Raw genomic sequence first — 8516 nt, forward strand, 5'->3', positions numbered from 1 at the left:
AAGCGGAAGAGAAGCCGGTCCGGGTCACAAGCAGAACAGCGCTTGCGAGAGTAGTCTGCGGTAGTTGGTTGCTATGGGGACCGGGTTACAACGCAGGCTGGGCTGCTGCGGCGTCTGGGCTCCGGCCTTCGGTTCTGGGCGTTTGTTCTGCTGCAGCGGGCTGACACCGCGGAGAGCCGGAGCTCGATGGGAGCTGACGACGAGGCCCAGGGCTCCGTGGCGAGGCGGCAGCGACCTGGCCTCTCCTGGGCTGGTCTCCGCCTGACGTTGTCTTGGGCGTGCTCCGGAAGGACCCCGGGCCGCCGGTTTACCCCGTGACTGCTCACCAGGAGCGGAGGCATCTCTGTCCACCCGCCGCTGATCTTCCTGTTTGCCGCTCCGTAGGACACACACCCCTTTTGCGGCGGTTTTATACCGTGTACTTGGGAGCCTACTTTGCACAGGGACCACAATTGAAAAAAAAAAAAAAAAAACCTGGTGAAGTGGCTGACGGGTAAATGCGCTTGTCGCTAAGTAGACGAATGAGTTCCAAACCCACGTGGTGGGAGGGGAGCGCCAAGTCCAGCAGGTTTTTCTTTGGCCTGCGCTTGAATGCTCACATACGTATACAGAAGTAAAGAAATAGTCGCAATACGAATAATTTAAAAAATCATTTTGCTACGAAACTTGGGCCGTTGTATAAATGTAGCATTCAAGGAAAAAAAAAAAAAACCTTGAAAGCCTCTACTATTTACGCACTAGCACCAACGAAAACCCAGGGCTGTTGAGATTGTTCAGTCAGTAAAGTGTGCTTGCCTTGCAAGCGTGGGGACCTGCATTTTATGCCTAAACCTCTCTGTCAATCCCCAGCCCCCAAAAGTCTGGCATGGTTGTGCACACTTGTAACTCCATTTGTGGAACAGATTCCCCAAGGCTGGCTAGCCAGCCAACCTAGTCTAACCTGTCAGCTCCAGGTCTCAAAGATCTTGTGAAAAATAAGGTGGACAACTACCGAGTAAGTACCCAGAAGTTGACCTGTGACCTCTGCCCAACTGCACAAGCACCTGTGCCACCAAATTTATATAAGCATGAAAAAGGAAACCCAGGGTAGTAGGTAAGCTGTATGGTGAGTTACTTTGCCCTGGAGGTTAGGAAAGGGAAGAACAACCCTGCCTCCCCTTAATTAAAATAACTTTAAAAACATCCATGAGTCATGCGGGTCGAGATGATCTATACCTATAATCCCACCCGGAGCTGGCAATCTCTGTGAGTTGATCTTTTGGAAAAAGAAAAAAAACGGAAACTAAAACATATTACTTAGCCAACACACACACTCTATGAGATAGTAACTGTGTTATTCTCACATTTTTACAGCTAGTGTATTACAGAAGTATGAATAGAACCAGGCCTGCAAATTAGGGTTTTTTGGTTTTTGTTTGTTTTGGTTGAGTCTTTTGAGACAGGATTTCTCTGTCTGTCCTGGAACTCACTCTGTAGACCAGGCTGGCCTCGAACTCAGAAAATCCAGAAATTTTACATTAAAATTTATTCAACTGTTGTGGCCCATTTTAATGTGAATTTGACCAAACGGTAGTGTTCAATTACCATACTCTTTGCTTTAACATTTAGGCATAAAGTACTTAGGATGGTACAAATCCAGCTAATTGTCTTCTATTAATCCAGTTTTGTAAACATAGTAAACTTTAAATGAACTTTAACAAATAGCTCATATGATTTAAATTCAAAGCAATAAGCCTAGATTGGAGTTGTGACATTGCTGTTTAACATGCTACCCTTACCCCACCCACCCCCCTTTTTTTAATCCTGTGCTTTGCTGACCTGTTTGGGATTTTTTTTTTTTTTTTTTTTTTTTTTGGTTTGGTTTTTCGAGACAGGGTTTCTCTGTATAGCCTTGGCTGTCCTGGAACTCACTTTGTAGACCAGGCTGGCCTTGAACTCAGAAATCTGCCTGCCTCTGCCTTCTGAGTACTGGGATTAAAGGCATGCGCCACCACGCCTGGAGATTTTTTTTTTTTTTAAAGATTTTGTTTTATTTATATGAGTACACTGTAGCTGTCTTCAGACACACCAGAAGAGGCCATCAGATCCCATTACAGATGGTTGTGAGCCACCATTTGGTTGCTGGGCATTGAACTCAGGACCTCTGGAAGAGAAGTCAGTGCTCTTAATCGCTGAACCATCTCTCCAGCCCTCTGCTGACCTGTTTTGTTTGTGATTGTCCTCTGATTATGAAATGGAATGTCTGCTTAAGAGCACTGTGCAATACAGTTCTCTTCAGGTGCAGCTTGGGAGTGTTGAGGGCCTCCTGTTCATACTAGACATTCAAGTATGAATCTTCTGCCTGCCTTCCCCCACTCTCAAATATTTCTGGTAGACACTTAAAATGAACCATACTGTACCCTCAGAATTAATGTCATACTAAGTAAGATACAGTGTAAGTCTTAGTGCTGTGTGAAGAAATTGTTATGGACATTATAAGTATTAATTCGAAAGGGTGCCATGTAGCAGGCTCTGGGTTTTGCTGCTCCTGTAAGGTGCTTTCAGAAGTGCTGGTGATGTATCTCACTTGGTAGACGTTTGGCTGTCGTGCACAAAGTCCTGGATTTAACCCCAGTACCACCAAAAGCTGGGAATAATAATGCATGGTGTGTAACTCCAACACTTGGAGGTGGGGGTGAGAGGGGAGAAGCTAGAATAGAAGCTCTAGTTCTAGGTCATCTTCCATTACATATCAAGTTCAAGGCCCTCCTGAGACCTTGTCTTCAAAAAACGAAAGGATTGGTAAATAAAGACTATAATGTCTGTTTACAGCTGTGCAGACTTTAATATACTTTTGCTAAACTTTAACTTATGGTCATGTTGTCATAGACCATATTAATCTTTTTTTTTTTTTTTTCGGTTTTTTGAGACAGGGTTTCTCTGTATAGCCCTGGCTGTCCTGGAACTCACTTTGTAGACCAGGCTGGCCTCGAACTCAGAAATCCTCCTGCCTCTGCCTCCCGAGTGCTGGGATTAAAGGCGTGTGCCACCACGCCCGGCAATCTTTTTTTTTATAGAGGATAAAACTAGAAAAAATGGGGGGTGACAAACCCTTTATTTTTTGTTTATTTATTTATTAGTTATTTTCTTTATTTACATTTCAAATGCTATCCTGAAAGTTTCCAATACCCTCCGCCTGCCCTGCTCCCCTACCCACCCACTCCCCACTTCTTGGCCCTGGCATTCCCCTGAACTGGGGCATATAAAGTTAGCAATACCAAGGGGCCTCTCTTCCCAATGATAGCCAATTAGGCCATCTTCTGCTACATATGCAGCTAGAGACATCAGCTCTGGGGGTACTGGTTAGTTCATATTGTTGTTCCACCTATAGGTTTGCAGACCCCTTTAGCTTCTTGGGTGCTTTCTCTAGCTTCTCTATTGGGGGCCCTGTCTTCCATCCTATAGATGACTGTGAGCATCCACTTCTGTATTTGCCAGGCACTGACATAGCCTCATACGAGACAGCTGTATCAGGGTCCCTTCAGCAAAATCTTGCTGGCATATGCAATAGTGTCTGAAACCCTTTCTTAATTCCACCACTTGGCAAGCAGAAGAAAGCAGATCTCTGTGAGTACAAATCTCTGTGAGACTAGGCTGTTACACACAGAAACCCTGTCCAAAAAAAAAAACCTTAAAAGAAAAAGGAAGCATTCTGCCGCCATGGCCTTTGTATTAGCTCCTGCCCTCAGGTTCCCACCCTGACTTCTATCAGTAATGGACTATGGTGTGGAACTCTAAGTTAAAATAAACCCTTCCAAGTTATGTTTGGTCATGGTGTTTTACCACAAAAAAAAAAATCGTAACTAAAAACATACTTATCACTTCTGTCCATACAACTATTAATATATAGAGATGTATAGATAGATTCCTTCAAAATAATCAGAATTACTACAAATTCCATTATAGAAAGTCAAAATTCCTTAAGTAACTTTCCTGAAATGATTTTTGTCATGATATCTCATTACCTGTCCTCACCATAAAGAGAAAATCACTTTCTCCGCAGGTATCGTAACTATAGTATGATGAAATCCAATGAAACCGTTTTAGAAAACACAGCTGGCCAGATCATGTCCTTCACTTTCAGATTAATTTCAGTAAAACATCTGCTGACAGTAAGTAGGGCACGGGCACATGCAAAAACGAATTACCAACTATTGAATCCAGGTGGAGCATATACAGGCATTCATTGTCTGAGTCAGCACTCTGTTACTTTAAAAAATATCCATAAGAGCCAGGTGGTGTAGGAGCTGGAGAGATGGCTCACTGATTAAGAGCACTGACTGCTCTTCCAGAGGTCCTGAGTTCAATTTCTAGCAACCACATGGTGGCTCACAACCATCTGTAATGGGGTCTGATGCCCTCTTCTGGTGTGTTTGAAGACAGCAATAGTGTATTCATATGTATAACATATTTGGGCTGGAGAGATGGCTCAGTGGTTAAGAGCACTGACTGTTCTTCCAGAGGTCCTGAGTTCAATTCCCAGTACCCATATGGTGGCTGACAACCATCTATAGTGAAATCTGATGCCCTCTTCTGGCACATAGGTTGTACATGCAGAGAGAGAACTCAGATACATAAAATAAATAAATCTTAAAAAAAAAAAAAAGTCAGGTGTTGGTAGCACAGGCCTTTAACCCCACCACCACTCAGGAGGCAGGGGCAAGTGAATCTCTGTTGTAAGTTCCAGGACAGTCCGGAACACAAAGAAACCCTGTCTTGAAAAACAATTTCCATACTAAATATATATGCTTTGAGAGGACTTTGCCATCCAGATGTTATTATTCCTGAATGCATCTTGGTATCCAGCATTTCATTGTGATTTTAAAAAGAATAACATAATTACAAGAGAAGAAAGTTAACACAAGACTCTTCATTGTTTCTCCTTCACCAAAATTGCCATCCTAAGCTTCTGAAAAACAAAAGCACACACAGGCACACACACATTCATTGTGCTTCCTGGGTTTTGGTTTGTTTTTGTTTTTTCTTGCAAGGAGAATTAAAAGAGACAGGTTGTATACCTTGTTAGAGCACAAACAGTTCGAACAATTTCATCTGATAGTTGTTGATTCCATGCAGCTAAATGTTGGTCGTTGCTGTCCAGCAACTAAAAGGAGCATATTGACAGTTACTTGATGCCTGTAGAACTCAGCCTTCATATTCTTGACAGTGCAACTACACATGAACCGCGCTGATAAATATGTTGGTAAGGAGGGACGATGAACCCGAGGAAACAGTCTCTGAAAACTTGGTGAACAAACAGTGTGCACTCATCCAAGCATCCTACGGGACAAGAGAATGGCAGCTACCCAGTCTCCTCCCATCCAACAGATTACACAACTCCGAGTTGGAAGCCAGCCAGAGTAATGCTTCCCCTTGTAATCTACTCCATTTTGCCATTTTCTATCCAAGGTAGGACAAATTTTTATACCCATTGGTTCAAAGAACCAAGTAAGAATCCTTACTTCCTGTGTCTATTATGGGGAGTGATGCTTTTGGAAAGTGAAGTGCTGTCTGTGTACTTGGTCTTTGGGTTAGCACTCAGGAAGAAGAGGCAGATGGATCTCTGAGTTCGAGGCCAGCCTATTCTACAAAGAGTGTTCCAGAACAGACAGGAACACTGCTACACAGTGAAACCCTGTCTCAGAAATCAAAAAAGTAAAATAAGAAAAGTCACAGTAGCAGGTTTGATCAGATAGTATTAAGCCAGTCATCTAATAAGACTAAAGGAGTTCAGGTGATTGTTGAGATCAGTCAGGCATGCATTGTGTAGTCTGCAGGCTTATGCAGAAACAACAGAAGGAAGCCCAGTTAAGTAGAAAAGCAGTTTATTTCAAAGTTCAACAAATGGACATGATAATAATCAGAGATCAAGACCCGGGACTGTGCAGACTAGGCGAACTGCAAAGCACAAGACAGGACCTCAAGCTTCTTTTGGGTGGTGCCTTCATTGAGTGCTTCATTTACAACTCCACCACTCTATGGGTTTGTCTGCTTCTGGGTAGATACATGGAAAGACCAGTAAGTCATGTACAAATTAACCTATTGCCATGCTTGTGTGATAATAGAGTTCTTTGATAAGATACAATTTGGAATGGAATGTGTCAGGAAGGTAGGATGTCTTGTTTTCATTTTCTCTTTTGGACATGGGACACTCTTGCTATGCTGCCCAAGGTGATCTCAACACCCTGGGCCCAAGTGATTCTCCTTGCTTAGCATGACCCCATCCCTCAGTAGCTGGGGAATATGGGGTGGGGTGGTGTCTTAGTCAGGGTTTCTATTCCTGCACAAACATCATGACCAAGAAGCAAGTTGGGGAGGAAAGGGTTTATTTGGCTTACACTTTCATACTGCTGTTCATCACCAAGGAAGTCAGGACTGAAACTCAAGCAGGTCAGAAAGCAGGAGCTGATGCAGAGGCCATGGAGGGATGTTCATTGCTGGCTTGCTTCTCCTGGCTTGCTCAGCCTGCTCTCTTATAGAATCCAAGACTACCAGCCCAGAGATGGTCCCACCCACAAGGGGCCTTTCCCCCTTGATCACTAATTGAGAAAATGCCTTACAGTTGGATCTCATGGAGGCATTTCCTCAACTGAAGCTCCTTTTTCTGTGATAACTCCAGCTGTGTCAAGTTGTCACAAAACTAGCCAGTACAGGTGGGGTGGCATATTTACATCTGGCAAAGGATGTCTATACCTTAATGACAGGACCACTGATGAAGGATACTGGCAAAGATGTGGCGAATAGGAATAACAGGTCTGATCTAGCATCCATTACAATCGAAAGTATTTGCTTACCTAGGGATGCAGAGATGGCTCAGTGGGTAAAGTGTTTGCCTCAAAAGCATGAGGACCCGAATGCAGACCCCTAATGTAAATCCACATAAATTTAGATTCCATAGTGTATATGATCCCAGCACTTTTTTAGCAAGATGGGAGGTAGAGATAGAGGGTCCCTGGAAGTTTGTGAGTGAACACAGTAGCAAACAAGAGTCTCTGTATCAAAGTCGAAAGCAAGGACCAACACTAGAGGTTGTGCCAGACATTCCTGAACTGGGTTTAATACCAGCACTCAGCATGCAGAGTGCTGTGAATTTCAGGCCAGCTGATCTATAAGATAGAGTTCCAGGATAGCTAGGGCTGCACCCAGAAACCTTGTTTCAGAAAAAAAACAAAAACAAAAACAAAAAAAACAAAAAAACACTCTAACCTCCACATATATACTATGCAGTTATACAAACTTGCACACCTCTCTCTCTCTCTCACACACACACACACACACACACACACTGATGTCCTAAAAGCAATCCATTTTTTTTCTTTTTTCTTTCTTTTTTTTTTTTTTTTTTTTTTGGCTTTTTGAGCCAGGGTTTCTCTGTGTAGCCCTGGCTGTCCTGGAACTCACTTTGTAGAACAGGCTGGCCTCGAACTCAGAAATCCACCTGCCTCTGCCTCCCGAGTGCTGAGATTAAAGGCGTGCGCCACCACGCCCGGCAAGCAATCCATTTTATCTTTGTCCATTGGCTGCTAGATCTCATCAGAGTATCATTTCAGAGACTTTACATTTGCTGGGAAACTCTGGAAAATGGAAGAACAAGTTGTTGAGCCCCAGTCTGACTTCTACCCCTGGTCCTATATCTATTTTATTCCTCTGCTGATTTATGAAGCAATGGGATGATTCCTGAAAAACACTAATACTCATTAAGTACTTGGTTGTTTGCCTAATAACCAAGAGCCTCCTCTAAAGATGACAAAAGTCACCAAGGCTTAGTCAACAAATTATCCCTGAGGGAACTTCAGGGAATTCCTAAAACTGGTTGATTAGGAAGATGGAGAACTTAACTGAATCCTAGTCTAGCATAAAATGTACAGTTTGGGGAATTTAAAGTGACATATTTTACTTTTAGTTAATATATAAATATATCTTACCGCAAAAAATTTTTAAAAGCCTTCAATAGCTAAATTAAAAATGGCTTTTATGAGTCTGGAGAGATGGCTCAGAGGTTAAGAGGCTGCTCTCCCAGAGGTCTGGAGTTCAATTCCCAGCAACCACATGGTTGCTCACAACCATTTGGTTTTTGGTTTTTGGTTTTTGGTTTTTTTGTCTTTTGTTTTGTTTTTGTTTTTCTGGAGATAGGGTTTCTCTGTATAGTCCTGGCTGTCCTGGAACTCACTTTGTAGACCAGGCTGGCCTCGAACTCAGAAATCCGCCTGCCTTTGCCTCCCAAGTGCTGGGATTAAAGGCCAGGCTCACAACCATTTGTAATGGGATCTCATACCCTCTTCTGGTGTGTCTGGAGACAGTGACCATGTACATAAAAATAAAATAACAATAACATAAAAACAAATATTTTTCAAAAATTGACTTTTATTTTTAAAAGCTTGTGAATGGAGTCATCTATGCCATAATCTGTATCTCTGCAGTCACACTGATATTATATAATGGACCTCTCACTGTGGCTGTTTCTGTAAATTGGGTTT

This window comes from Mus musculus, chromosome 15, assembly GCF_000001635.26.
Source record: "Mus musculus strain C57BL/6J chromosome 15, GRCm38.p6 C57BL/6J".
NCBI lineage: Eukaryota > Metazoa > Chordata > Mammalia > Rodentia > Muridae > Mus > Mus musculus.